This window comes from Chlorocebus sabaeus, chromosome 3 (genome assembly GCF_047675955.1).
Source record: "Chlorocebus sabaeus isolate Y175 chromosome 3, mChlSab1.0.hap1, whole genome shotgun sequence".
Taxonomy (NCBI): Eukaryota; Metazoa; Chordata; class Mammalia; order Primates; family Cercopithecidae; genus Chlorocebus; species Chlorocebus sabaeus.
Window position 1 is genome coordinate 20,341,801 of NC_132906.1, and position 22,176 is coordinate 20,363,976.

The following is a 22,176-nucleotide window of genomic DNA, read 5'->3' on the forward strand; positions in this document are numbered from 1 at the left end:
CGCCGGAAACTCCTTCCCCCTCGGCGCGGCCGGCTCAGTAGACTCGGCCCGGCCCGGCCCGGCTCGGCCCTGCATGGCCCACGCGGGCTGAAAGAGCCTGCGGAGCGTCAGTCAAAGAGCCGGCACCGTCCCGAGACGGCCCGAGCCGCGGGGGTACTCCGAGCTGCGGCGCTGGGCTCTGGCGCGCGCCTCGCAGTCCCTGAGACTGTCTGTTCACCTGGATGCACCAGGCCTTCACCCTGCCTTTTCCCTGCGATCCCACAGAATCTCAGGAGTTCAGGGAGAGCCAAGGGTTTTAGGAGCATTTGTCGGTGAGGCTCTTCAGATGCTTGCACCAAGTCTTCGTTTCTTAGTTAAGTATAGGGAGCTTTCCATGTACTTGGCTTCACATTTCGGAAACTGAGAAAACATGCACAAGATGATGGGAACTTTCACAACTGTCTTGATTCATTGTAACCACACTAGTGTTTCCAAACCTTACGTGAAAGCGTTACCCTTTGTCCCTTTCGTGGTGGTTGTTTCTGTGTTTTATTACCGCTTCCTAAATTCTAAGGAAAAAAATTCACATCTTAATGATAGATAGAAATTGCTCAAATATCAGAAAGGATCCAGATCAAGCACTTTTCCGGTCATGCTGTAATACAAGAATTATATAAAGATAATTTATGTCTTTACTAGTAAAGGAAAAAGTAGGACACTGGCTAAGGCTGCCTCCCTCTCGTACATTCCAACATCAGAAACGGCCCTACCACAAAGCAAACTAAGCCTAATGTAATTAGACTGCATCCCCAAAATGTCACAGTCAATTGACAAAGGCAAAATGTGAGACAAGTTATACAAACAAACATCAAAAAGAAGTCAGAAGACCTCACTTTCAGCTAAAGACCTTGCTAATTCTAGAGCTGCCACTGTCTAAATACATAGCACCTACCCTGCGCGTAACCCTGTGATGAGTGCTGAAAAGAGAGTAATAGAGTGGAGGCTGTAAAAGTCAAACAAGGCTAGGTAAGGAAGGCTTTGGGCATCCAGTGGAAGATCTTGGACTTGAGGAATGAAAGCTGAACCAGGCTTCTAACCTAGATGAGAAGACAGTGAAAATAAAGGTAATAAATAGTTACACAATATATTATGACATCGTTTCATGTGTATCTTCTCATTTAATCCTCGTAGCAACCCTAAGACATAAATTTAGGATGTAAGTTTATCAAATGCTTTTCCTACTTTGAGCACATCCTATGCATCAAGATTTTAATGAATTACCTCATTTCACATAACAATGCTTTGACTGAAGTACTATTATTATCCTCCATTTTACAGATGAAGAAACTGAGGCTGGAATACCTTGGTCAAGATATCTCCATTTAATCTCGCTGGAACTCAGTAGACACCTGAAAGAATGGGAGAACAACCTAAGGCAATTTTGCAAAATGATTGATATAAGCACTAAGAGCTCTTGGAGTTAAGACAATGGAGAGATCCACACAAGTTAGAGCATTCAACAACATTTTTTGCTTAGTTTTATTTTTTTAGAGACAAAGTATCACTCTGTTGCCCAGGCGGGCGTTCAGTGGCAATATTATAGCACACTGCAACCTCTAACTCCTGGGCTCACGTGATCCTCCTGCTTCAGCCTCCCTAGTAGCTGAGACTACAGGTATGCACCACTGTGCCTGGCTAATTTTTGTGTTTTTGTTTTTGTAGCAGTGGAGTCTTGTTATGTTGCCCACGCTGGTCTCAAGCTCCTGGCCTCAAGTGATCCTCCTGCCTCAGCCTCCCAAAAACAACATTTATTGAGTAACTGCTGTATACACAGTACCCTGCTAGATACTGTGAATCAATGGGCTTACATGAGGTATTGATGATAAATATACATATAAGGAATTGCAATACAGTCAGACATGTGTAAGAGATTCAGGTTCAACATACTGTGGAGTGGATGGCTGCACCTGGAGGGGAGGTCAGCGAGTCTTCACAGAGGAGGTAGTGTTTGAAATGGTTTTTGTAGGATATATTGTACAAGAGTTTGTCAGGCTGAGACAAGTCAAATCTGGCAGACAGATCATGTACAGAGAGAGAGAAAGAAACAGCTGAAAGTACAGGGCATGACTGAGAACCAGAGAGTGATTCAGTGTGTCTAGAGGTCAAGTATATATAACAGTTTGTAAGAATAAGATCAGAAAGAGAATCTGGGGCCATGTTGCATGCCAAGAGAAGGAGTTTGCACATTAACCTCCAGGAAATGGAAGGCTTTTTAGAACGACAAAGCTACAATGGGGAGGAAAGAATAAGACCAGAAAGAGAATCTGGGGCCATGTTGTATGCCAAGAGAAGAAGTTTGCACATTAACCTCCAGGAAATATGAAGGTTTTTTAGAGTGACAAAGCTACAATGGGGAGGAAAACTTTGAGCCTGAGGAAAGGCAGCACCTGAGCTTAATTTTGAATGCTATTTAGGACTGCATAAACACAGAAGAGGGGACTAGAGCCTAAGTAGAGACTTGGAGTCCTGACTGAGTTAAGTTGCAGGGGCCATGAGACCAGCCGGATGAGGAGGTTCATCTTTAGAAAGTAGTAGAAGGTGTTGGCAGAGCAGGAGTAGAAGGTTACAGAGTGAAGAATCTTGAGTAGCTGGATGAAGTTGGACTTCATCCGATGAGCAAACTGGGCAGCTCCTGGACTTTTGATTGTGTTTTAGGTGGTGACATACTGTGAATTGAATTAGGAAGACAGGAAGCATCAAGTGCTAGCTATGTGGCAGTAAAAATAGTCTCTACTTGAAATGATGAACAGTGCTGATGGTAATGAGACTGAATGGGAAAGAATGGACCTTCACAGTGTTTTTAAAGATGAACCAAAGGTGTTTTGTTTTAAAAGATGTTCATCATAATCTGTGTAAAGTCTCTCAAACTCTTACTAAAATATCTGATTACATGCTTATTAAAAAAAATAAGCTACCAGCCGGGCACAGTGGCTCACACCTATAATCCCAGCACTTTGGGAGGCTGAGACGGGTGGATCACCTGAGGTCAGGAGTTTGAGAACAGCCTGGCCAACATGGCGAAACCCCGTCTCTACTAAAAATACAAAAATTAGCCAGGCATGATGGTGGGTGCCTGTAATCCCAGCTACTCAGGAGGCAGGGGCAGGAGAATCGCTTGAACCCGGGAGGCAGAGGTTGCAGTGAGCTGAGATTATGCCATTGCATTCCAGCCTGGGCAACAGAGTGAGACTCTGTCTCAAAAAAAAAAAAAAAAAAAAAATCACACTACCAAAAGCTAGTATTGACTGTCAGGCTCTTTCCAGAGTTTGGAAGGAATATTTTTTACATACCACATTAATGTAACTTGATGAAAAATGTAACTAACAATCCTTCCATGCTATGTCTGACTGAAAAAAAGGTGGGTGCTCCACTCCTCCACTGTCTACACCAGCTAAGAAATCAAAGGTTCATACCAGTAGTTCCCAGACTTTTGTGTGCATCCCAATTACCGGCAGAACTTATTAAAATGCAGATTATAAGGTTTCATTCCTCCCTCCACCCAGAGATTCTGAGTCAATAGGTCTGAAAGGGCCCAAGAATTTTCATCTTTAGTAATACCTATATGAAATCACCCATGTGCCACACATTTCAGTCATGAAGTTGGACAACTGTTCTTTATAGGGAGGGAGGGAAAAAGGAAAATCATGACCAGGCACAGTGACTCACGCCTGTAATCCCAGCACTTTGGGAGGCTGAGGCAGGCAGATCACCTGAGGTCAGGAGTCCAAGACCAGCCTGGCTAACATGGAGAAACCCCATTTCTACTAAAAATACAAAAAATTAGCCTGGTGTGGTGGTGTGCACCTGTAATCCCAGCTACTTGGGAGGCTGAGGCAGAAGAATTGCTTGAACCCAGGAGGCGGAGATTGCAGTGATCTGAGATTGCCCCATTGCACTCCAACTTGGGCAACAAGAGTAAAACTCTGTCTCAAAAAACAAAAAAAAATGAAAATCACTGTTTCTTTGGTACTCCAAGATTGACCTCTTATTGCTCTTTTTTCCATTTTTTTTGAGACAGGATCCGGCTCTGTCGCCCAGGCTAGAGTGCAGTAGCATGATTACAGCTCATTGCAGCCGCTACCTCCTGGGCTCAAGCGATCCTCCCACCTCAGCCTCCCTAGTAGCTGGGACTACAGGCATGTACCACCATGCCTGGCTAATTTTTGTGTTTTTTGTAGTGACAAGGTTTCACTATGTTTCCCAGGCTGGTCTTAAACTCCTGGGCTCAAGTGATCTCCCTGCCTCTGCCTCCCAAAGTGCTGGGATTACAGGCATGAGCCACCATTCCCAGTCTCTTTCATTTGATGTATGCCTGCTGCAGAGCTGGAGAAGACAGGTGGGAGACAGGGGCTAGCGGGACTGGTTTGGAGAGAGAGAAAGGGCTGACCAGATAGATGGGTGTTTTTATTTTTATCCCTTTGATTACTAGTAAGGATAAACATTTTTTCATAAGTTCGAAAGTAATTTGTACTTTTAGTTATTATTTATCTAATTCTCCTTTGTATATTTTTAAAATATCTTTCTAACTAATTTTAAGAGCTTTCTGCATACTAAGAATATTGACACTTTCTAGTAGGTTGCCAACTTACATTACTTTTTCCTCCACCACACTTAGGCAGCTCAAATCCATGTGAGCAAATGGATTTAAGTAAGGAAGAAATATGAAGACGACTATGGACTTTTGAACCAGGCAAATCCAGGTTTCAATCATACTTCATCACTCCTAGTTGTATGACATTAGCCAAATTGCTACCTTTTCTGCACCTCAATATTTTCATCTGTAAAACAGATACGGCCAGGCTCGATGGCTCACTCCTGTAATCCCAGCACTTTGGGAGGCCGAGGTGGGTGGATCACGAGGTCAGGAGATTGAGACCATCCTGGCCAACATGGTGAAACCCTGTCTCTACTAAAAATACAAAAATTAGCTGGGCATGGTGGCGCGTACCTGTAATTCCAGCTACTCGGGAGGCTGAGGCAGGAGAATCACTTGAGCCAGGGAGTCGCGGTTGCAGTGAGCCGAGATCACTCCACCACACTCACTCCTGCCTGGCAACAGAGTGAGATCCTGTCTCAAAAAAAAAAAAAAAAAGATATGATAGTACTTAATAGAGTGTTGTGAGCCTTCAATAACAGATGTAAAGTGTCTAGCGAAACACCTGGCACACAGTAGGTATTCAGGAAATGTTCACAATTGGAGTAACCAATCTTTAGAAGTTAGGCAACTCCATAATTTAAAATATTTTGAATGGGCATTAAATGTAAATTCAGTGTTTGAGAGGTGTTTAGAAAACTTGATAAGCATTTTTCATTACATATGAAGAAGTGTATAAAAGCACACATTGGTATTCCATCCCTTTACCTCCAAAGGAGCAATGTCTATGTTTCTCTCTTTGCTAGATATTCTGTCATATCTGTCTGCCAGACCACTCCTTCTCCTTCTCTGATGCAAGTAACACCTGTATATTGCATACCAAGTGAGGCTGTCCATCACCTAACTCCACCGCACCAGGCACACAGGTTCAGCATGTGATTGGCCTCATAGTGCTTGACCCAGCACCAATCAGAAAGCTTTGTCAGAGATGGCTATGGTTTTTGTATTTTTAGTAGAGACAGGGCTTCACTATGTTGGCCAGGCTGGTCTTGAACTCCTGACCTCAGATGATCTGCCTGCCTCGGCCTCCCAAAGTGCTGGGATTACAGGAGTGAGCCACCGCGCCTGGCCTGGAAATTCCTGGTGCAGGGACTCTTTCTTACTAAGGTTATGGGTGCTTATAGCCCCCACATAAGTCCAGAACTGCCAGGGCCATCTTGGCTTTAATTTGAGAAAAGCTTGACTGAGACAAGAGAAAGGCAAAACAAATGATTGAGACCAAGGGAAACAAAATGTCCTGGTGCTATACTTTGAACTGTGAATCACCCCAATCTGAAACATTGCTGTGAACATCATGAGTAAATAAATCCTGACTTAATGTATACAAGTAAGTTTGTCATAACTTTCTGTTGCTCATAATTCCAAGAATTCTGACTGATGCCATCTCTTACCCATGAAGCCTTGGTAGGAGTTGCTTGACTCAGAGATATGGCTGTCCTTGGTATTGATCACTTCATAATGCCTCTTTATATATGTAAAAATAGGGTGGGCTGTAGATTATAGCTGTGGGTTACATCAAGTTCCCAACTTATTAACAAAGAAGAAAAAATCTTGGTGGAAGCAAGGTGGCCACACATGTGTATTTCCCTTACCCTCTTTGCTAAGTCCTTAATGGGAACATGTGCTTCCAGCACTACTGTCCACTCAAGGTATGGTCTTACCTAGCAAGGAAAGCTCAATTCTTGTAGCATTATAATTTGCATTATATAATTTTCAAGGCCTGTGCTATTATTTATGAAGAAATATTTATAATATCGGGCTCTTTGGATCTTTGGCTTCACTCCTGCATCAGCAAAGGCCAGCAAAGGAGAACAGAGTTGGCCTGGGTGTCTCTGGTTCATGCTCTCCAGCATTCTGGGACCCATTTTCCCAGGGCCACCTTTTAATTCTGATATAATACCTGTTATGTTAATTGTTCTAATACTGAGTTTGGTCAGAGGACCACAACAACAAATCCATCTCACCACATGAGTTTTCAAGAAGATAATTTAGAGGCTTTTTAGAAATTCCTTTTTTATTTTTATTTATTTATTTATTTATTTATTTTTAAGATGGAGTCTTACTCTGTCACTCAGGCTGGAATGCAGTGGCACAATCTTGGCTCACTGCAACCTCTGCCTCCCAGGTTCAAGCAATTCTCCTGCCTCAGCCTCCCAAGTAGCTGGGACTAAAGGTGCCTGCCACCACACCCGGCTAGTTTTTGTATTTTTAGTAGAGACAGGGCTTCACTATGTTGGCCAGGCTGGTCTCGAACTCCTGACCTCAGGTGATCTGCCTGCCTCGGCCTCCCAAAGTGCTGGGATTACAGGAGTGAGCCACCGCGCCTGGCCTGGAAATTCCTTTTTTTAAAAAGAATGATCTATAAGATTCCATTAAAATTGTCAAGCCATAGTATATTTGGTTAATTGATAAAAACTCATGTTCAAGTTTTCAATAAGTAATCTATTTATTTTAGGAATTATTTTCCTTGATCCATGTATTTATCCTCAAAATAATTGTTAAAAAGGATCTGGTTATCGTCGAATATTAGCCTCTTATTTTATAGATGGAAACATGGTGTCTCCTATCTCATTACTCTGTAAGCTTGAGGAAATTCCCTTCACTCGGCACACTTCAAAGTCTGCAACTTCATGTAAGTATCACTTTCTTAAGTAGTTCAGGGATTATTGTACTATTATCCTTGCTGTTCCCTCTGCTTGAAATGGTCTTTTCCTAATACTTCCATAACTGATTCTTTCTCAGTGTCATACCTCAGCATGTCCCTTGCCACAATCTATAAGTACTTCGGGTTTACCTTTTATTGTCTGTCCCATTCAGTGGAGCCTAAGCTTCACAAGGATAGTCTCACTGAGCACTGTATCCAGAGTGCCTCACACACTGCCTGGCAGAGTAAGTACTCGTTAAGTATTTCTTAAATGAATTTCTTTTTTCCTACATTCTAATTTTGAGAAATTAGCAAAGGGGGGTGATGATGACCACCATTACTCCCACCAGTACCATCTTTCATAACACAAATCATAGATAATGAGGTTGATGGATAATACAAAGACAGTTATGCTGTTACATTTGCTTATTGTCATCACAGCTAACTTTGGTATGTTTAATATGTAAGATAGTTGTTTCTATATTTTTAAAAAATTATGGTGCAGTACATACAATAAAAAAATTACTACCTTAACCATTTTCAAATGTACAGTTTAGTGGCATTAAGTGCTTACACATTGTTGTGCTACCGTACTACCCTCCAAGCAGAGAACTCTTTTCATCTTGCAAAACAGAAACTCTGTGCCTATTAAATAATAATTCCCCATTCATCCCCTGCCCTCCACCATTCTACAATTTGTCTCTACAAATTTGATTACTCTGATTACTCAAATATATTAGGGCTCTCCAGGGAAACAGGGTTTCTCCAGAGTCAGGGTTCTCCAGAGAAACAGAACCAACAGAATGTGATTTCAGGGAGAGAGAGAGACTTAGAAAGTATTGGCTCACACAGTTATGCAGGCTGACAAGTTCTGAGATCTGCACTTAACAAACTGGAGACCCAAGAAAGCCAGTGTTGTAAGTTCCAGTCTGAAAGTCAGCAGGCTCCAGACCCCTTCAAATCTGAAGGCAGGAAAAATGCGCTGTCCCAGCTGAAGCAGCCAGGCAGGAGAAGCTTCCTCTTACTGGAGGGAGAGTGAGCCTTTCTGTTCTATTCAGGCCTTCAGCTGAGTGAATGAGGCCCACCCACATTAGGAAGGGCCATCTGCTTTACTCATTCTGCGGATTCACATGTTAATCTCATCCAAAAACATCCGCACAGGCACACCTAGAATAATGTTTGACCAAATATCTGGGTGCCCCATAGCCCAGTCACCTTGACACATAAAATTGACCATCACATCATATAAATTAAATCATACAGTATTTGTCCTTTTGTGCCTGGCTTATTTCACTTAACAGAGTGTCCTCAAGATTATTCCATTTGTAGCACATGTCAGAATTTCCTTCCTTTTTAAGGCTGAATAATATTTCATTTATGTGCACACTGCAATTTATTTATCCATTCATATGTTGATGGACACTTGGGTTACAAACCTTTTGGCTATTGTGAATAATCCTGCTATGAACATGGGTGTACAAATATCTCTTTTAGCTTCTGCTTTTAATTCTTTTGGGTATATACCCAGAAGTAGAATTGCTGTATCATATGGTAATACTATTTTTAACTTTTTTAGGAACGCACCATACTGTTTTTCATAGCAGCTGCACCATTTTACATTCCTACCATCAGTGTGCAAGGGTTCTAATTTCTCCACATCCTCACCAACATTTGTTATTTTCTGTTTTTTTTTTTTTAATAGCAGCCTTTCCTAATGCATGTGAGGTGGTTATTAGTTTCTTTTGTACTTAAATTTTAGTCATTTTCTGTCACTTTCTGTTCATTTTTGTCACGTACTAGGCTTGTCACTTACTTTATGACTATAGATCCAGGTGTTAGAGATGATGCTTGACACCGTAGGTAACTATTAGTACTAATTAGTGGTAATTTTCAACACACAATATGGTAAGTAGAGATTAGAGAAGAAATAGGAAGTGATAGGCCCGGGCAAAATAGAACCAAAATAGGTGGCAAAGAGGAAATAGTCATGGATGTGGGCATTATGCTACGAAGAGATCTTTTTCTTAGAACCAAATGGTTATAATAAACAGTCATTTATATTTTTAGTTGAGAGTGGGAGTCAAGAGGGAGGAAAAGAAAGAGTGTAGTTCCTTATTATCTAATATGACTTCATGCCAAACACAGTGACCATCACTGGAGAAATAGAAATGTTAGCAAATGTATCTAGTATTAAAATGTAAATCTACCTCTGAGAACACAGATGACTCTTAACTGTTTTTCTAAACTACTGATTCTACACACACTCAACCTTTATAGCCTTTTCTCTATGACACAAGGGACCCTAAAATTTAATGATAAATGATTTTCTAAATTCGTCATTGTGAACTATTTGTGTTATGACCAAATTGTGTGTGATATCTGTTTTCTTTCAAACTACTGTAACATGTTAAGTAAATCATTCTTTGGGCATCATGTATTGTGATTATTCATAAAGAAGGATTGCTTTGTTTAGGAGCATTTACCAAATCTTTAGTCAGAATATACAGAGGCCTCCAGGAGCCTAGATTAGATATAGGGAAGGGAAAACAGGTGTTGGTGCTCACAGTAACTAGGAAAAGGGTCCTAGACAACATATGATTGAATTTAAGGAAATTGTTCCATACAGTATTATTGAGTGCCTGCTATATGCCCTGTACTGCACTATTCACTGGGGGAACCATAGTAAATAAGACAGTTTCCTATGGAAATAAGAATCCATTTAGTCTGTTTTATATTTAGAAGTTTGAGTTTGCCCTATTGGTCAGTGGTTTTCAAACTCTGCTTTGAAGCCTGTCATATAATCAATAATTTGTCTGGTCTTTGTCCTGGGTTCCTGGCACAAATAGGAGTCTCTTTATTATTCATGAGCCTTTGAGAACACTCTTCAGTTTGTGCTAATGAGGTGATTCATGGTGGAACCCTAGATAGCTTCAGAATGGATGCTGATCATTCTAGAAAGATCAACCATGTGATTAAAGAGTTGAGGCTTTGAACCATATGACATCAGCGCAGCCTCCTGACCTTCAGGAAGGGGAGGGGGATTGGAAATGGATCTCACTCATGTGGCCAAAACTCCAAAACACTCTGGATGCGAAAGCTCAGTGGAACTTCCTGGTTGATGAACACCTGAACACACCAGAACGCAGAGTGGCAGAGAGTGTAGAATCTCTACGTTTGGAACCCTCCAAGATGTCACCCTATGTATCTCTTCATTTGACTGTTCCTGCACTTTCCTGAGTTACATGAGTCATTTTAGTGGATTATTGTGAGACCTACCACCATCTGGATTTGTAGACAGTCTGAAGTGAGGGCTGTTTTGCTTTGAACCAATGCCCTTTAACTGGTGGGGTCTGTGCCAACTCCAGGTGGTTAGTGCCAGAATTGGAATATGCACTATACCAGCTGATGTCAGAATAGAGCCCTTTCTTCAGTGGCTGCAAAGGAGGGGATTGGGAAAAAAGGTTCATACTAGTTGTAAATTCTGTTCTCCATAATGGCCTCCTGGGTAGCCTTTGTTGGGTGATTACTAAGTATAAGAACTGTTATTTCTGTTTTACAAATGGGAACACCTAGGCTTACAGGGCATAAATAACCTACCCATATATACATGTAAAGTAACTAGGGACTTAATTGTTGTGAAGAGAAGGTTAAATTCAAGAGCCATTGTGGAATAATTATCAAGTGGCTAATTACATGTGAAAATCAAAAGAGAAAGACATCCAAAGCTAAAGTAAGATTGTGACAAAGGAAAACAGATTTTAGAGATATAGGTAACCACAAAAGACAAGGGACGCCATTCTGAGAAAAAGTGGTGACTTTACGTAAAAAGAAAACAAAAACATTTGAAGTTTAAAATGTGAGTGGAAAAGCAGGAGTAAGAAAAGAAGTATAATCCAGCAAGGTTAGTTTGATGTTAGTGAAAGCCTTTGTTTCCTTAGTTTTATTGTTTTAATGCCAATCAAATATGGATAAGGACATCTAGTTCAGACAACTAGCCATCATCAGGACTCCAAGCTAGCTGCCCAGCATCATCTTTTACATATTTCAGGTTCCTCACAAGCAACGACTCCCTTTCCTTCTCCTCAGTATGCACTGTTAAGAGCAGGAAGAAAATACGATCTGTGACCCAAAACAGAGACTCAACCACACCTGCCTGTTCAAAATCTACACGACTTATTAAGACCCTTTCACAAATCCAGTGAAATCCCAAAAATATGACAGAAATGCCATGATGTGTTTCATACCCCTTGGCTAAAAGTTGAGGGTTGCCGGAAAAGGGTCATGTTAAATCACAACCCATAGCCACTGCAGAATAAAATTCAATGCATATTAGAACATTGCAAACAATTTTTGTAGGTATATTTAATATTTATACACAGATAAATATTAAAATGCAATTATAAAATAAATATATAAAATAAATAAAATAAAAATACATTTCTACTTAAAGCATAGGTCCTAGGCTCAGATAATAATGTGCAGGTTTCTCCCTCACATGACTGTGCACAAGAACACTGAATAACTGCGTAGGACAAGTTTTATAATGAGGGTTCACTTAGGCACTGAAGGTTGTCTATTATCCCTGGTGCCTGACCATTAAACACTAGGAATGGTACCCTGTCATTGTGAGACCCCCACCACCAGATTTCCCAACTTCACGCTAGCCCCTGGTACTATTCCACCTGAGAGCTTTTGCCCCAGAGCCTCCTTGCTGGGTACAGAGAGGATGCTTGGGGCAAAGAACAAAAGTCTCCTTATTTACCCGGGCACAATTATGATTCTTTCCCTTTCCGGTTACTTGTCACAATTTTTATTAGGTTGGTGCAAAAGTAATTGAGGTTTTTGCTATTTATTAAAAGCAATCACAAAACCACAATTACTTTGGCACCAACCTAACAGCTAAATTATAGTCCTCACTACTCTCTGTGTGGCCACTGTGCAAATGTGAGCTCCACAAGGACTGTAGGTCCAAGTTTGTCAGAGGCCCTTCTCTGCGCAGTTTCCTGAGTGGACCACCCGGCTCTTGCTGGCCCTCTTTTCGCTGCCCTGCTCCTGCCTCCTGTGGCACATCCCACAGCCTTTGCTGCTTGGGTTGCCCTCCGGAGGGAACAGCTACAGGACTCTAGTTTGCCTGCATGCAACAGAATATGCCCCTGACTAACAGGTAACTCGAGCACCTTGCCGAGCTTGGGGAAATGGCTGTGCCGCTGCTAGATCCAAGTCCTGTGCTTCCCTTGAGACCGCCCCCCTTCACTTGGCTTTGGGGATGAGAGGGGTAGGATGCATGAGAAAAATGTCTTTTCTCTCCTCTTGAGACCTACAATCAAAGTAATGGGCTCGTTTCCTCTCTCACCTCCCCAGGCTCCTTATATACTATGGAGTTTTAGATGGGGTGCTTGCTAGTGGTAGGAAGGCAATTCTGCCTGATTGACTAAACTCTGGGGAAGGTGTCCAGTCCCAAATGTTGGCAGGACTCTTTAGAATACAAAGTCATTGTGCCTCTCCGTCCTTAGCACTGAGCTCTATTTTCCACTTCCAGGGAGAAAGGAAAAAATCCTTCTTCACGTCTTGTTACTTGACATAGTCAGTTCCCTTTGGGGAGGGTACTGAGAGTCTGGGTTGGGAGACAAACAAATATTTCACTGTATTCTCTCGTAGTGTTTGACTTTGTATCATGTGCATTTATTACTTTATTCAATTAAGAGTTGTTATTTTTAAAAGGGAGGAGGAATAAGTCTGTGTGCATTGACTTAAAATGATGTACATGATGTATTGTTAAGTTAGCAAAACAAGCTGGAGAGTAATGAGCATAATAGTAATCACAGCAATCACAATAGGCATAATAGTAAAAGGAAAATGAATGCAGAGTTCCAGCTACATACTTTTTTTTTTTTCCTTTTGAGACGGAGTCTTGCCAGGTCGCCCAGGTTGGAGTGCAGAGCGATCTTGGCTCACTGCAACCTCTGCCTCCCAGATTAAAGAGATTCTCCTTCCTTAGCCTCCCAAGTAGCTGGGAATACAAGTGTGCACCACCACAAATACAAAATACAAAAAATACAAGTTTTTTGTATTTTTAATAGAGATGGGGTTTCACCATGTTGTCCAGGATGGTCTCGATGTCCCGACCTCGTGATCTGCCCATCTTGGCCTCCCAAAGTGCTGGGATTACAGGCGTGACCCACCACGCCCAGCCCCAGCTATGCACTTTTGTTGGTATGTGTTGTGTAAGTGTGAGAAAAGGTGTGGAGGGTCACATACCAGTCTGTTAACATGGTTACCTTGGAGGGATAATGATAGGGTAAGGGAAAACTTTTATTTCCTTTGGTATTATTTTAAGATACAAAAAAATCACATGCTTGTTGTAGCAAATGCACGTTCAAACAAGCATGTGTTATTTCTGTAACTTAGGAAGGGAAGGGAGCAAAGGTAGACCAGAAGAAAGAATGTGTTACACCACCATGCCCACAACCACAGCCCCAATCAACTAATCAACAAAACAAACTCGCAGCTCTCATAGGTTTGCCTGACACCCTGAGGCAGGCTTTTGACCCCCTTCCCTTCATTCTGAAGTTCAGATTTCAGAAACTGATAACACACTAGCATTGGCCACAGTCTCTCAGGACCAGCCACAGTCTCTCAGGACCAGCCACAGTCTCTCAGGACCAGCTCACGAAGTCTTTCAGGACAGACGTTTTGTCTTAATGCTCAAAGATCTGCAGGACCCTGTATGGTAGAAGAAACATATCATTGTATTTGTAAGTAAAACAAACAAAACCAAAATTTAAATGTGCATCAATGGTTAAGGAATTTAGCCTTACCCATATCTATTCAATCCTTTCATGAGAGCAAAATAGGATCGAGAGTAAAAAGCATAAAAGAGCTGGGGCCCCCAAGGTGGGATGGTTATGGGAGGCAACCAGGTATAAGGGAGGGGGTGCTGGGAACCCCCTTCACAGCCTTCTCCAACGTGACCAGGTCTGGGCTTCCCTGAGTAGCAATTCAGCCTGAGTGCTTTCCTTCCCTCTGTATTGATGCACAGTGCACCCCTTAAAAATGCCTAATAGCTGCTGGGCGTGGTGGCTCATGCCTGTAATCCCAGCACTTTGGGAGGCCGAGGCGGGCAGATCACAAGGTCAAGAGATCGAGACCATCCTGGCCAACATGGTGAAACCCCGTCTCTACTAAAATACAAAAATTAGCTAAGTGAGGTGGTACGTGCCTGCAATCCCAGCTACTTGGGAGGCTGAGGTAGGAGAATCACTTGAAGCCAGGAGGCAGAGGTTGCAGTGAGCCAAGATCGGGCCACTGCACTCCAGCCTGGTGACAGAGTGAGGCTCTGTCTCAAAAACAAGGAAAAAAAAAAAAAAAGAAAAAAAAAAAGACTAATAGTACAAACCTTATTGCTCCACTTAAGGTGAAGAAAAAATTATGCATATCAGATAGGCAATGATTTTTTTAAAAAAACAACCAAAAAAAAGCCCTTGATAATAAAGATAAGAATGGAGTAACAGAGTAAGAAATCAGAAATAAGAATGGGGTAGGAGAATCCTCTTATATATTCCTGTGGGTGTGTAAAGTGGTACAGTTATTCTGGGATGCAATATGATAACATGTCAGGGAGCTAGAAACATTTTATACCCCTCTAGGACTCCAGCTTGAGGAAATAAACAGAGATGTTATCAAAGATTTGGTATGAGGATGTTTTGTGCAGTATTATTAATACTACTGAGATATTGAAAACTATTCAATAAGAATGGCTAACTATAATTATAATTTATGCAGTTGTAAGATCTTTGTAACATAATATTTAAAAGGCTAGGAAACAAAACTATATCTCCAACATGATTCTAATTTGTAACAAATATATAATAAATATACACAACTATAGATTACATTTGAATGATTGATTCAAAAATAATTATAAATTTTTATTTATCCTTTTTATGTTTCAAAAATTTCTATTATAAACATATGTTCATCTTATTATTGGGAGAAGTAAAACGAAGGGAAAAAACATTAGCGTTGTCCTCCACAGAGAGAATGAATTCTCCTTGACACATTTAAATCCATAAATTTAGGACAACCTATTATCTGACTAATGTCACGTAATTGAACGGTCCATTTCTGAATTCATAGATTTCCCTATGGTCCTGAAATACATACCTATTTAGCTACAAAGGAGCCATTACTCCCAGGAAAAAAAGAAATCCCCAAAATAAAAATAAAATCTTTTTTTTTCTCATCTTTTTTTTTTTGTTGTTCTTAAAGAGAAACTTCTCTATACATATAGGAACTTGACAACAGTTTGTACCGCTTATGGATTTAAAGAACTGGCACCTTGAATGAGATTCTGAATAGAATTCGTACAGATGGAATGTAAATATCACCCTGAACTGAATTGGCCCTCATCCTGTCCAGCCAATCTGGAAATGTCTGGTAAGCTGTTTATTACACGAGTCTAGAGCTCAGGAGAAGGTGTGGGCTGAGATGCAAATACGAGTATCATTAGCATAGGCGCGGCAGCTGAAGCCATGGGAGCAACCTCTATCTAAATCACTGATTCTCAACTGGAAGTGATTTTGTCCCCCAGGGAACAGTTGGCAATGTCTGGAGGGAGACATTTTATATTTTTATAACTGGGGGTAGGGTACTACTGGCATGTACTGGGTCGAGGCCAGGGCTGCCGCTAAACATTCTGCAATGAACAAGACAACCCCTTGCAACAAAGAATGATCTGGCGCAAAATGTCAATAGTGCCTAAATTGAATAATCCTACTCTGAAGGATTCACAGATACCTTAAACTCAAAACTGAACTCATCCTTTTTCCCTTAAAACTTGTTTCTCCTCTTTCTCATAGCTTTACTTCTCATATTCAAATGAGAACCAAATCCCAATAAATTGACCTCTGTCTCACTCTCTCTTTTTTTTTTTTTTTTTTAAAGAGAGAGAGACAGGGTCTCACTCTGCCACCCAGTCTCACTGCTCCCTCATACTCTTGGGTTTAAGAGATTCTCCTGCATCACTGGAATTACAAGAGTGAGCCACTGCTTCTCCATCTAATCCTTTGCCTCATCTTGAGCTCTTTCTGCCATTGCCCTGTTTCAGACCTAAATCATAACTTGTTGGTTTGCTGCAGGAACTTCCCACTAATTTTCTCTCTCCAATCTTGTCCCTCTCTAATCTCCTCCCCATCATTTCCAGGATGATCTTTCTAAAATGCAAATCCAACTATGTCACTTCATTACATAAAATCTTTGACTGATTTTCCTTTGCTCTCAAGATTAATTCAAAACTCCTCACCAATCTGCTAAGCCCCTTTATGATCCAACCTTCTCCCACCACTCACTGCTATACTATCAGCAATCTTCTCTTTAAAGTTCTGTCTCCCTCAGTAGACTATGGGCACCCTGAGGGCGGGATCAGTGTCTTTATCTCTGGACCGCACCCCTTCCCCCTCGATCCCAGTAGCTAGCAAAATTCCAAATTCGTTTTGTTGAGCTAATGAAGGAGACACTCTGACTTCCTCAGTGTGTGATCACTCTGCAGTGTGCAGGAGTGAGAGCAGAGAACCTAGGACAGAATCCTGGAGAGCACACGTTAGGATAGGCAGACGAACTCAGGAGACTAGAAAGCAGCGAGAGATGCAAAACCCAGGAGATCATCGTGTCAACAAAGCCAAGAGTCAAGCAGATCATCTTCAGGAAAACAGGATCATCAAACACCTCAAACAGAAGTCAGCTAAGATGAAAACTAAAAATAGTACAACATATCAGAAAACACGGTAGCTGGTTGCAGCCTTGAATAGAGTCATTTTAATGCTCTGTGGGCCTATAGTCAAGAACTTGGTGCTGGATTTGGGGTCATTACTGATTTTCCTTTGCTCTCAAGATTAATTCAAAACTCCTCACCAAGTAGGACCAGCAGTTGGGAGGATTAGCTGGACACAGAACAGGAGAATGAGAACAAAGTGAAACTTGCTAGTTGACACAGCATGTCTGATCACAGCCTTTCAAGAGTAATGGCTTCTGCTTTATTCCTGCTTTCCAGATCTCAGGCAAGTTTTTATTTTGGTTAATTAATCACGGTGAAAAGGATTCCAGAAAATGCAGCCTCCAAAAGGAGTGGGGGTCCCAAACTGGCCACACACAATTCAGCATACATCCCCTTGCTTAAAATTTTTAAGAAATGAAAATACTTGTTTATATTTACCCACATGTTTACCATTCTCAATATGTACCATTCCATCCTATAGATCTGAATTTCCATCTGGCAATATTTTCCTTCAGCATGAAGAACTTCATTTAGCATTTATGAAACAGCAAGTCTGCTGGCAATGACTCTCAATTCTTATATAGCTGAAATGTTTTCATGCCTTCTTCCTTTCTGAAGAACATTTTCAGTGAATGGAGAATTCTAGTTGAATTTTTTTTCTTTTAGCCCTTTAAAGGGTGTCATCCTACTATATTCTGGAATACATTTATTCATATAATTGTGTGTGTGTGTGTGAGAGAGAGAGAGAGAGAGAGAGAGAGAGAATGTCTTTTTTCTTTTAGCTGCTTTTAAGATTGTTCTCTTTATCTTTGGTTTTCAAAATTTTGGCCATAATGTTACTAGGTATGTTTTTCTTTGTATTTGTTCTGCTTAGAGTTTGCTGAAATTCCTGATCTGTGGATTGTTTTATTAAAAAATCAAATGTGGAAAATTTTTGGTACGTGAATATAAACATATACACGCACATATATGTCTCCTATTCATTATTCTAATTCCAGCCCAATATTCATCTCTTTAGGGAAGTTGTTCATGACTTTTCTGACTAAGTCAATTTCCCAGTTATCTTATAGGAGCATCTATTTCTCCTTTATAGCATTAAGCACCACATCAATTTCACATTTGTTTGTGTGGTTATTTGATTAATATCTGTCTTTCCACTAAAGTCTGAAGTATGAACTCCATGAGGGTAGGAACTACATTCTTGCAGTTGTATTACACTACATTCCCAGAACCAACCACAGTGACTGGTGCCTAGGAGGAACTCAGTAAATATTTGTTGAATGAGTGAATGCCTGAATAAAATAAATAAGATAATAATGATTTGCAGTAAGCCATTAGCAAATCTTAACTATTATTTATAATGAAAATTCACAAATGCAATTACCATAAAATTGCTTTTTTATACCATGGAACTATTATTCCTCAGATGATTTGGAAAATGCAGGTAGAGACTACCTTTTGAGGATTTGGCTGTGAAAGAAAAGAGGCAGGGAGTGGCTAGACAAGGATTCAGGTCAGTGAAGTGTTTTGGTTTTTGATGGAAAAGGCTTGGGGTTTCACGACAGGGCAGCTCAGAAATATTTCACCAAATTATTTCTTTTTTACATGAACTTTTTTTGTAGTAAACAAATTACACATTATAACATCTTAAAGGCACTGCACAGTCTCTTAAAGTTCCACTGGCTTGAGGAATGTTATGAGAGCTTCTGTCAAAATCCTCCCCTCAGGTGGATGAGTAATTGACTCTAATCATCAGGAGGAGTCAGAGTTTCTGCTGCACATTGCGGGTGGCGTAGAATATGTTTGGTGCATGGGTAATCCATGGGAGTATCTCTTGTTTCTCAGTTGCTCGGTTTTAATGGTAAATCAACAACTACAGAAGCTGCAGGATCATGGTAGCCAAGGGCTCTAACCCTACAGGAATGAGCTTCTGGGTCACTGTACTAGACAAGCCACCTAGACTAGCATAGGTCCTAGCTGAGGTTAAAGGGAATCTACAAAAATGGGTAAAGGAAGAGGTGGATATTGAGTATCAGTTACAGCCTCTAATCAACTGCAGCAGTAGGGGCTAAATTTAGCTCTTCCCAGTTACCTTCTCTTATAAGTTCCACAGGAGGCTGGGCACGGTGGCTCACACCTGTAATCCCAGCACTGTGGGAGGCCAAGGTGGGTGAATCACCTGAGGTCAGGAGTTCAACACCAGCCTGGGCAACAAGGTGAAGCTCTCTCTCTACTAAAAATACAAAAATTAGCCAGGCATGGGATGGGGGCCTATAATCCCAGCTACTCGAGAGGCTGAGGCAGGAGAATCGCTTGAACCCGGTAGGTGGAGGTTGCAGTGAGCCGAGATCGTGCCACTGCACTCCAGCCTGGGCGCCAGAGCAAGACTCCACCTCAAAAAGAAAAAAAAAAAAAACCAAGTTCCACAGGAAACAAGACCAACCAGAATCCTGGGGATGAAGTAAACTTACTATGAAAAGGACGTGGATATGACTGGTGCAGCGTTGACTGTGGTAGATACTGTAGTATTCTGCTCAGGTAGCCTCTTCAGGACCTAAACACCATACCTTAGATGCTGGGAATATCAACTGCTGATGGCTCAGAGCTGTGTCCCTCATGGGAAAATGCCCTCCACCACAGGGAACTGTTCCCTCTTCTGGCGAACACCCTGTGGCAACGACTGGCTCCTGCAACGATACAAAAGCCCAGCCAGCTTGCCTCCACAGGGGACAACACTGGAAGGCCATTCATCTTCATTTGGCCACAGGACTACTTGGGCCCTTGGCCTCTCTCTCTCTGTGCTCAGTCTGTCTTCTTTCCTTCCTTTCTTACAGGTGTATCTCCTGGGAGCACTCCCCAAAGAACCTTCTACACACAGCTCTCCAACTCAAAGTCTGTTTTCAGGGAATCCAGTTCAAGACAGGGATAGTTGGAAGACACAACCGTTCTGTGGACTTTGACGTTCTTGATATTCATTCTTTGTATTGGCATCATGAGTTGTGACACTAAAAGGAGTCTCCAAGTGACTTTGTAATGAGAAGACAGGGACAAAGAGGTGTGATACATCCCTCACAGATGGTCAGAAACATCTAAAGAGTTTTTGCCAAAGAGACAGGGTCCTGAATGGGCAGCAGGGTTAAGAGAAAAATGTGTAGTTATTAATGTTAATGAGACATCCTTTGCTAGAAGATGATGGTGAAGTCTCAAGGAGATCTAGGTTATATTTATGAGGAATCACTCCAATGACCATGTGTGTCTCTTCTAAAATTAGACTTTATTGTGCTCTATTAAAACAGCTTTATCTTTAGAAGAGAGTTTCTCAAAATGTGATTTGGGGACTACCTGCATCAGGAACACCTGAGAATTTGTTAAAGTTGCAGATTCTAGAGCCCCATCTCGTGCTTACTGAACCAGAATCTCTGGGTATCTGCATGTTTGTTTAACAAGTTTTTCAAAGCTTACATGTTTAGCCAGCTTTTAAAGTAAAAGTTTTCAACTGCTTTAGTGGGTAAAGGGTTTCTTTTGCAGATGATGAAAATCTTCTGGAATTAGATAGAGGTGATAGCTTCACAACATTGTGAATATATTAAAAACCACTGAAATGATTTGGTTAAAATGGTCAATTTTATGTTTTTTGAATTTATCTCAATTAAAAAAATAAAACTGGAGGGACAGAAATTACATCGCCAGAGGCTGCAGCTAGCAGGAGGGAATGGAATGCAAAAGATCACAAGGTAATTTGGGGAGAGTGAGGAAAATATTTTAAATATTGATTGTGATGGTGGTTACACATGTATGTGTACATTACACATACAATGGCCAATCTCATGGAACTATATACCCCCAAAGGTAAATTTTACTATATAGAAGTTATTTCCCAGTAAACCCAACTATAAATAAACACATAAATAAATAACCTCAGAGAGATTCTTAGAAACTCTAAAGCTTAAGAACTACTGCTTTTAAGTCGTGGTCTCCAAAGTGAGGACTCACTTCTCCAGGGTTCTGGAAGACAAGCCACTGGGGTACAGGAAGAATATAATTGAAATCCTATTTATATTTTTAAAAATCTTAACATGAGAAAGAAATTACATTTTCCTAACATTTGGAAATCCACTTGGAAGGCTTGACTAATATTTATATATAGAATGACACTGTTGCTCCCATCCCGTCTGTGTCACCTAAGGTACACAAGATGTCCTGGGGGAAGACTGAGCATTGCATAATGACCTTGTTGACCTCTGTGATCTCATTCATTCACTTGCGTGTAGCGTAATGCCACATACTGCAGTTTCCATGGATTTATGACTTAAAATTTCTAGTTTTAAATAAACTAATCCTCAAACAAAAAACAAGTGATTTTTAAATATCTCTGCAAAGAAGCTCCTGATTGAAGATGATACCAATAATGCAAGCCAAGGGAATATGAAATGGTAAGATCTGACTTTCTAGTAAGAGCTCTGCCATCAGCCACATTATGAGGAGAAACAATAATAATCTAATTAGATCTGAACAGAAGTCAGCTAATGAGTGAGCAATTGATTAATTACTCTTCAAAAGAAGCTGAGTTATGAAGAGAGCATTTTAAAAAACGAAGATTTGGCAGGGTTCCCATTGTTAAGTGGTTTTGTTGCCTCATCAATGTGAATACGACACATACTGAAACCATCATATCTCCATAACTAAAGAACTTGGGAAAAAGACTTTTTTTTTCTAACTAATTTTAAAATCTTCCAAATGAAGAGTTTCAGTGGGTTTTGAATCCATTTGTTAAAAATTTAAAAATACAATGCCTTCCAATTAATTTGCGAGGACATCTCATTGATATCAGGGAAAGCAGAAATCAACCATCTGGGTTTCAAAAAAAACTTTTGCATAATCAATGTACATGACAGAAACCTGAGTACTGTTATTTAGTAAGTGCCACCAATGATACACTTCCATTTGATTCTGCATGTCTTTGTACTATTAAAACAAAGTGTAGCCATAAATCAAATTAGAAATATACACTTAGATCAATGTATCACAAAATGTCAAGCCAAAATATTGTAAAATAATGCAGCACAT

The 22,176-nt window shown here is 40.8% G+C and overlaps 2 long non-coding RNA genes across 2 annotated transcripts in view; one reads left to right on the forward strand and one right to left on the reverse strand.

Annotated features, from left to right (window-relative positions):
* The first annotated feature begins 39 nt into the window (after positions 1-39).
* On the forward strand, positions 40-20,714 carry LOC119620079 (uncharacterized). The gene is made up of 4 exons (XR_005236502.2): positions 40-1,103; positions 7,511-7,582; positions 15,606-15,773; positions 19,944-20,714. It is a non-coding gene; the product is annotated as an uncharacterized lncRNA (long non-coding RNA).
* LOC140710887 (uncharacterized) overlaps positions 13,003-22,176 on the reverse strand; it is a 39,828-nt gene continuing 30,654 nt past the window's right edge. Inside the window, exon 3 of the long non-coding RNA XR_012092032.1 lies at positions 13,003-14,060. This is a non-coding gene — a long non-coding RNA (uncharacterized lncRNA). The remainder of the gene's footprint in view (positions 14,061-22,176) is intronic.